Raw genomic sequence first — 6836 nt, 5'->3', positions numbered from 1 at the left:
TATTTCTGTCTTCCCAGTCATCTCTCTCCCCCCTCCTTGTTTGAATGCAGTGAAAGAAAAAAAGATATTGTCTTTAAACTTCAAAAGATTTCTCCCTTCTGTTATCCTTAGAAACATTTTTCAGGTCATCAAAGTGTATTTAGCACTCAATGATTTCTCAATGAAAAAGTCAATTCTTCCTAAAGGAACACTTGTTTCCTATCAGTTTACTTACCTAGGTGAAAGAATAAACCAAGGAAAATCAGAACCTATACAAAAAAAAATACTGCGCAGACTCCAACAGGCAGTACCTACTGTATATATTATATGTGAATGGGGTACACTGTATTCAGAAGAAAATAAATTGTGAGAATTTTCTTTTCTCTTTTCCTATTTTCCTCATCAAAATTTGTAATTACATTATATTTCAATTTCAACAAAAAAAATCACAATTTCTAGTGCAAAATCTATTATTGATGTGAAGGTAATTATAGATCTTAGTTCATCTACTTTGGTGACATCATCCAAGAATGGTGATTTAGTCAGTTCAACAACCTGTTTCAGGTGGTTTAAATCTTTATTTCTCTCTTTATTTTACGTTGCTAAGAATTTATTTTGCTTCCACTATTTTTATACAATTTCTGTGAAATTTTGAGAGACATTTCATTAAGGTCTAAGTCCAAAATAATACAATTTATTAAAAACATTCCAGTGTTTCTGGTAATTTCACTAGCATAGTCTTGTTATCAAGAAGTCTTATTAACTTAAACTTTATTGACTTCCTTAACCCTCAAATATAAGTTTATTTTCACTGTATGTGTACTGAAAATCAGCCCTTGAAAACTTCATGTTAGTATCACAACATCAGTATTTCCAACTCATTCACATTTCCAGGTACGTAAAGTCTTCTTGACTATGCAAATGAATTTTGCTCTTTTCATGTACAACACACTAAGAAATTGAGGCATCGGTGTCTGCAATTACCTTCCATAAAATCAACATTTTACTGCCAAAGACTTTATCACTTGTTGATACAATTTGAATGACCTTTGGACAGTTCTGTTTCTGTGCTTCTGGACAGGCTTCAAGGCAAAAATCAAATTTTAAGAAGGATCAGTATTTTCCAGTGTGCAGATGTCCATTCTTGAGCATAGATTCACGAGCGTCAAAAATCCTTCAATTCTCCTAGTGTAAAGGTGTGCAGGATGTGATTCTCCTACACGACAACATTTTGGGATATTTAATATTTTTTTCTCTCATTTTGTCTTGAGTCATAAGCCAGATTCTCCAAGTGTTTCATATGAAAAGCAAGTTCTGCAGCATAACATAAAAAATATTTTAATGAGGGCCCTTCCCAGGACTGTGGCAGACCTACATACCACTCTACATTATGGTTTTTGTGCAACATTCCAGCAACTGTTCCACATTACTTGGCTACTAGTTCTTCTTGTTTATGTCTCCATCCATCTCTTGTATTGCAGAAAAAAAATTATTAGGCATTACTTCAGTCCAAATTTCAGGTCTTCTCTCTGGATGTTGAAGACTGATGTTCTAATCTTCACTTTAAATCAAGTAAAGGACGGACTTGAACACTTTAGGTTGCACCTTCCATCACACAGTCATTCTTTGTTCTTTCACCTTCCTGAAACCAATAAGCAGGAGATTTTGGTTCCTATTTGTATTTAAATCCATAAGTACACATATGAATAAGTAAAACATATACATGCGTATGTTCCAGTTCAAAACTGGAACATTCCATTAAAAAACTAAATGCAGTTAAGAGTTCTGACAAATCTTTAAAAAAACCCTGGAAACCCTGTATTTAATTTAAGTGGAAACACCACTAATCACAGCTCTGGCAAAATTATAGCTCTATAGGAGAGTGGCAGGTAGTGAGTATCTGCTACAAGTAAGTGAGAAAACAACCTTTAGTAGGAAGAAAGGTTGTTCAAAGAAAAAAATCAGACAGCTTAAACTCACAGTAGGTTTAATAAAATCTCAGCATTGTCAAACGGCCAGAAGGAATTCAAGAAAGGTAAATTGAAGTTTCTTCTTGGATTATTCAAGCCACCCAGTACCAAATGAAGTAGCATCTGTCAAGCAGCTACTGATTTTTATCCCTTTAGATTCCTCCTTAAAAACCTACCTTTTTCCTCTAGCCCTACAAATCATCACCCTCTGGGAGTGGTTATTCTGGTGGCCACCTGTAAGTATACAGGCCACAGCGAATAACCTATGTGTGCACCTGTAGTTACTGTTGCTGCATCTTTCTGCTCTTCACAGTCTTTGCTCCAGCTTCAGTGAAGTCCCAGATTATGAAGAGCATGGGAGGTGGATGTGTCTGTAATTTTCTGCCTCTGCAGTAGAATAAAGCACCAATGCTTTTGTGGAGTTATAGGTGTTATCTGAATATACTTGTAATATGTAATGTGCACTATCCACTTTGGCAGGCTTCGATAGCTTGGCATATCTGCCACGAAAACAAAGAGAAAATATATTGGTCTGTACAATCAGGCATGTCATTCCTGGGAAGCTGAAGAGAGAATGCAGGAAAGAGTAACCATTGCTATCCCAGCATCTTCTGGGCTTGGAGGGGTGGTTAGAGCACTCCAGCATTGCCCATGTGCATTTCTCCTTCAACAGAGAAAAATGGTTTTGTTCATTTTTTTGAAGCTCTGCACTCCTCTTAGGTTTTCCCTCCTACTTATTTTGAGATCTCTCTGACTACTAAATTTACTTGACCTATTCTCACCTTTATCTTTAGATACATATTTTCACACCTGATACTCATTTTCATACACTATTTTGAGGCTTCCCTAGCAACATAAGCTTCTGAATTCTCATTCATGTTTAGGTGTAAATATCTGCTACAACTTCCTGAAGTCCATTCTAAAGGAGACTTTTGGCTCACAGTCTCTCAGCAGTGTTCCCCCACACTTTAAGAGTGCCTTTGTTGTTACAAATCCAATCTCTTTTGAAGTTTATGTTCCCACGTCCTCTTCTATCACTGTGCCTTTCTGTTACAGGCACATCACAAACTGCTGGCTACTACGGTAAATGCAGATGATGGCTTCCCTGTAAATTAGATTTGTGTGTGTAAAACCGATGCTTGTTTACACACTGGAATGATGCCAAATACTAGCTCAGATGAAACAAAATATTTATGAATCGGATAAACTGGAAACTTACATCTTTATAAGTTGTTCAGAGCAGATTCAGGTATAATTTCCCTTCCTCTCCCCCATTCTTCCAAAGGACCATTAGAAATACTGTCTTTTTAAAAGACACAGCTCTTTAATTTATACTTAGTAATATTAAAGCAAAAGTTTAAAACAATCCTTTATGAAACAAGTGATCTTAACTGTTGTAATTCACATGAATTTAATTACACTGATTTTTAAAAGTAATTTAAATATTGCTTTAAGACAAGTTGGTTTTTTGCTACCATAATAAAATAACTTGTTTTATACAAGATACAGAAGAATATAATTTGATCATTTCTTCTGTTAGCCTTTGTTACATAGATTTTTACATAATCATTACTCATAATGTTCTGACAGATAATGCTATTACTAGCGTTACAATCTTTGCTATTATTATAAAAAATCTGGCTTTGTGAAAATTTTAATTTATTAAAATGTAATGAAAGCACATCTAACATGAACCATAATTTATGAAAATTTTAGATGTGCTGCTTGACATTCATGTCATCAGGCTTCAAAAGTTTCACATCTGAAATGTGAAATTACACAGATTTATAAAGATCCCTTTTCAGCATGTTAGCTGGCACTATCTTCTGTAAAATGTATATATTTGGCTTTAAAGAGACAGGCGCATGTAATTTTAATGTCAGCACCAGCATCACCAAAAAGTGCCCTGGCAATCAGTGGAAAGGTTTAATAGGTTTCCTGTCTTGTTCTTAATTTGCTGAAATTACAAAATCAATACTTTCAGTTGTAGCTGCAGCTACCCGTTTTACTGCTTTAAGATAAAGTCTACAATAAAGTAACCTTCACTTTCAATTTGTAGCACAGAACATCAGGGTGTTCTTGGCCACTAACTAGTCTTTCTTTTCTCAGCCTGTTTGAGACATTCCAGGTGTGTGATGTTGCCCTTCAAAGGGGAAAGGTGCGTTTTGTATTAAGCATCACTCTCATCAGTGACTTGGTTTGTTTACTTTTTAACGTCTCAGTCTATTCTCTCCTAAAGTCACCTCTGCATGGGTTGTTCATTATTTCCCTATTTCTCTGTGTTGATATTCTATACTGCATAAATAAGTGATTGGTGTTGAAATGGCCTAATCTTTATTTTACTCCATAGTCTCCCTTTCTGACAAAGGAGCACATTTTTCTGCAGCAGCTAAAAAAGAAATTCTCCATAGTTAGTCACATTTTTAATGGTGAACATGATCACTGCATATGCAAAAGGCCTCTGAAAGAACCAGATCAACACCACTGGAAAGGTCAAGCTCTTTCACAGAGCAAGAAGGAAAAAACAATAAATAAATAGCCTTCCATGGACTTCCCTGCTATGCCTCCTGGCTCTTTAATGACAGAAGTTAAAAAAACATATCTTTACACAATCATTTAGTCTTCCAACTCAAGTCCAACCTTTCCAATGAGTGTCTGCACTCAAAAAATAAAGTTGTAAGATGGCATTTTGACCCTCTTATCCCTGCTTCAGGAGCAATTAAAATGTTTTTAAATTTGAGGATTTTTTGTTCTGTTTTTCTCTGGTAACTGAAATATTTTCAGCATATAAGCTCTCTTCACCACTTAGCTGAGCAACATTCTGGAGTTATTAGCACTGGAGAAGGGCCTTGGCTTGGTCCTCTTCTAGTGAAGCAATAAAAAGAATCTTAAGCTGCTGCTCACAAAAGAATGCAGCATAAGATGTCTCAGTGCTTTCCACTGATGCTAAATGTATTCATACCAAGGAAAAAGAGCTCTCAACACCTGCTACCCCAAATGTTAATGAATACACACACACACACACACACACATGCACATTATGCTTTTTTCTTCTCAGCCACAGCAATTTCAAGTTGAAAATTTTTCTCATAAACAACACATGATGAAGCAAAGATACTGTAAAACAGAAAGCACAGTTGATCACAGATGGAATACAGAGCCTCCAAATGCCACAGCTCCCTTGCTTCATGCTTTACATTTTTAAGTAGATGCTCAAGGTAAAAGCATGCTATTTATCTTGTGATGTACTCTCTGTAAATGAAAATTCAGAGTAGATCTAGAAACAATATTGCACCAAAAGAAAAAAAAAGCATTTGTCTCTAAACAAGTCAAGAGAAATGCCAAATGATTCAATGAAGATCACTTGTGTCACTTAGGTTTGTTTTGATTGGTCCTCCAGTGTTTACAGCACTCAACTCAGCAGGCTCAGAACCCCAAATCTATATTTAATTTAAAGCATTGCACCATCACTCAAATCTTTCAGCAGCCTCACTACAGTCTAAAGAACAAGAGGAGAGGGACCTGTTTATATGGAGCACTTTTGCATGCTCCAAGGGACTGCAGAATAGTTTAAAACAAATTATATCAAGATATAAAGGAAATGAATTTTTTTTTTGTGTAACAATTTTCCAGTACTTGTAGGATTTTTGCCTACATTAAATTCTGTCAATTTTCAGGTGTTCTCAGCAAGAGATCATATTGCAAGACAAGATAAAATATTCCAAAAGCAGATTTAAACTGCAAAATAACATGAATCTGAGAAAACTGACTTTTTATCAGAACTAATACAATGATCAGGAAACATAATGTATTAAATACAGCCTTTATGACACTGAAAGTTTTGTAAAAATTCACAGCAGTTTAGAGAATTAAATGGAATAAAATAAATTATCAACACATATTTGAGGGCCCAGTCGTTTCAGATGCAGAAACTAAAGTTTTACAAACATAACTAGCTGAAGGGAAAAAAACCCAGGTGCCCATACACAGGTAGTCTTAAAGCATGTCTGGCTTTGTCAAAGGGAATGAGCCCTCAGCTTCTATTAACAGCAGCCAGGGTAGAATCCACTTGCTGTTTTGCAAAAGCAGCCCTGATGCAAATGGAGAGTTACTGATGTCGTATGCACAGCGCCAGAGAGCAGAAGCCTTCCTGCTGTAACCATGGTGGTAGCATGCATCAGCACAGCATTACTGCAGGGGTTTTCCATCCTTGTCAGCTCGCTGGTGTAAAAGTCTCTAACTAAATTTAGGGGTCTCTCCAGGGAAAAGAAGCAGAGATAGAAGAGAGTTCAGAAAACTAGACATGTTTTGTCTATGTTTATCTGTTACTATCCAAGTTTTCCCAGCATGCCACGAGGTTTACTGGGCAACCTGTTACCTTGTTTGAGAATGTAAGAGTTACATTCACTCTGCCTTGTCATCTCCCTTTGCAGTGGCTGCTGGCCTCGAACTGCTGTCCCTGTCCCTAGCTGGGCCGTTCCAGGCATGAAGTTTGATCAAAGCCTGTCAGAAAAGTTGTCTGCAGATGCTACTCACTGTGAAGCATGTTTCCTCCTCAATGGCTCAGTCATTTGCAGGACCCTGGGCAAGAGGGCGTTCTGCTTTGCAGGTACATGCAGTTAATGAGCCCATCCAGCTCTCCTCCAGCTAGGATCAGAGTGAGGCCAAATCTGCAGCACCGAGCCCCGGTTCCCTCAGACAGGAGGAGAAGGCAGTGTTTTGGGAGAGGGTATCCAGAGCTTTCAGCACTAGGCAGTCTCCAGCCTTCAGGAAAATGCAGAGAGGGAAGGAGAGCAGAGTGAAATTACCTTCAGCCCTGGTAAAAGGGGACAGGCTTGTAATAGTTTTCTTCCTCTTAGCAGAAACATTTGTCCGGCATCTGTGTTT

At 37.1% G+C, this 6836-nt stretch overlaps 1 long non-coding RNA gene across 1 annotated transcript; it reads right to left on the bottom strand.

The window, feature by feature from the left end:
• Window positions 1–537: 537 nt before the first annotated feature.
• LOC118684146 (uncharacterized) lies at window positions 538–6564 on the bottom strand. Its single transcript, XR_004979777.1, has 2 exons — window positions 6486–6564; window positions 538–1621 (listed from the first exon to the last, which is right to left on the bottom strand). It is a non-coding gene; the product is annotated as an uncharacterized LOC118684146 (long non-coding RNA).
• Between the last annotated feature and the right edge of the window lie 272 nt (window positions 6565–6836).

This window comes from Molothrus ater, chromosome 1 (assembly GCF_012460135.2).
Source record: "Molothrus ater isolate BHLD 08-10-18 breed brown headed cowbird chromosome 1, BPBGC_Mater_1.1, whole genome shotgun sequence".
Lineage (NCBI taxonomy): Eukaryota > Metazoa > Chordata > Aves > Passeriformes > Icteridae > Molothrus > Molothrus ater.
The sequence above is the reverse complement of the archived record's forward strand: the minus strand, read 5'-3'. Positions and strand labels throughout refer to the sequence as shown.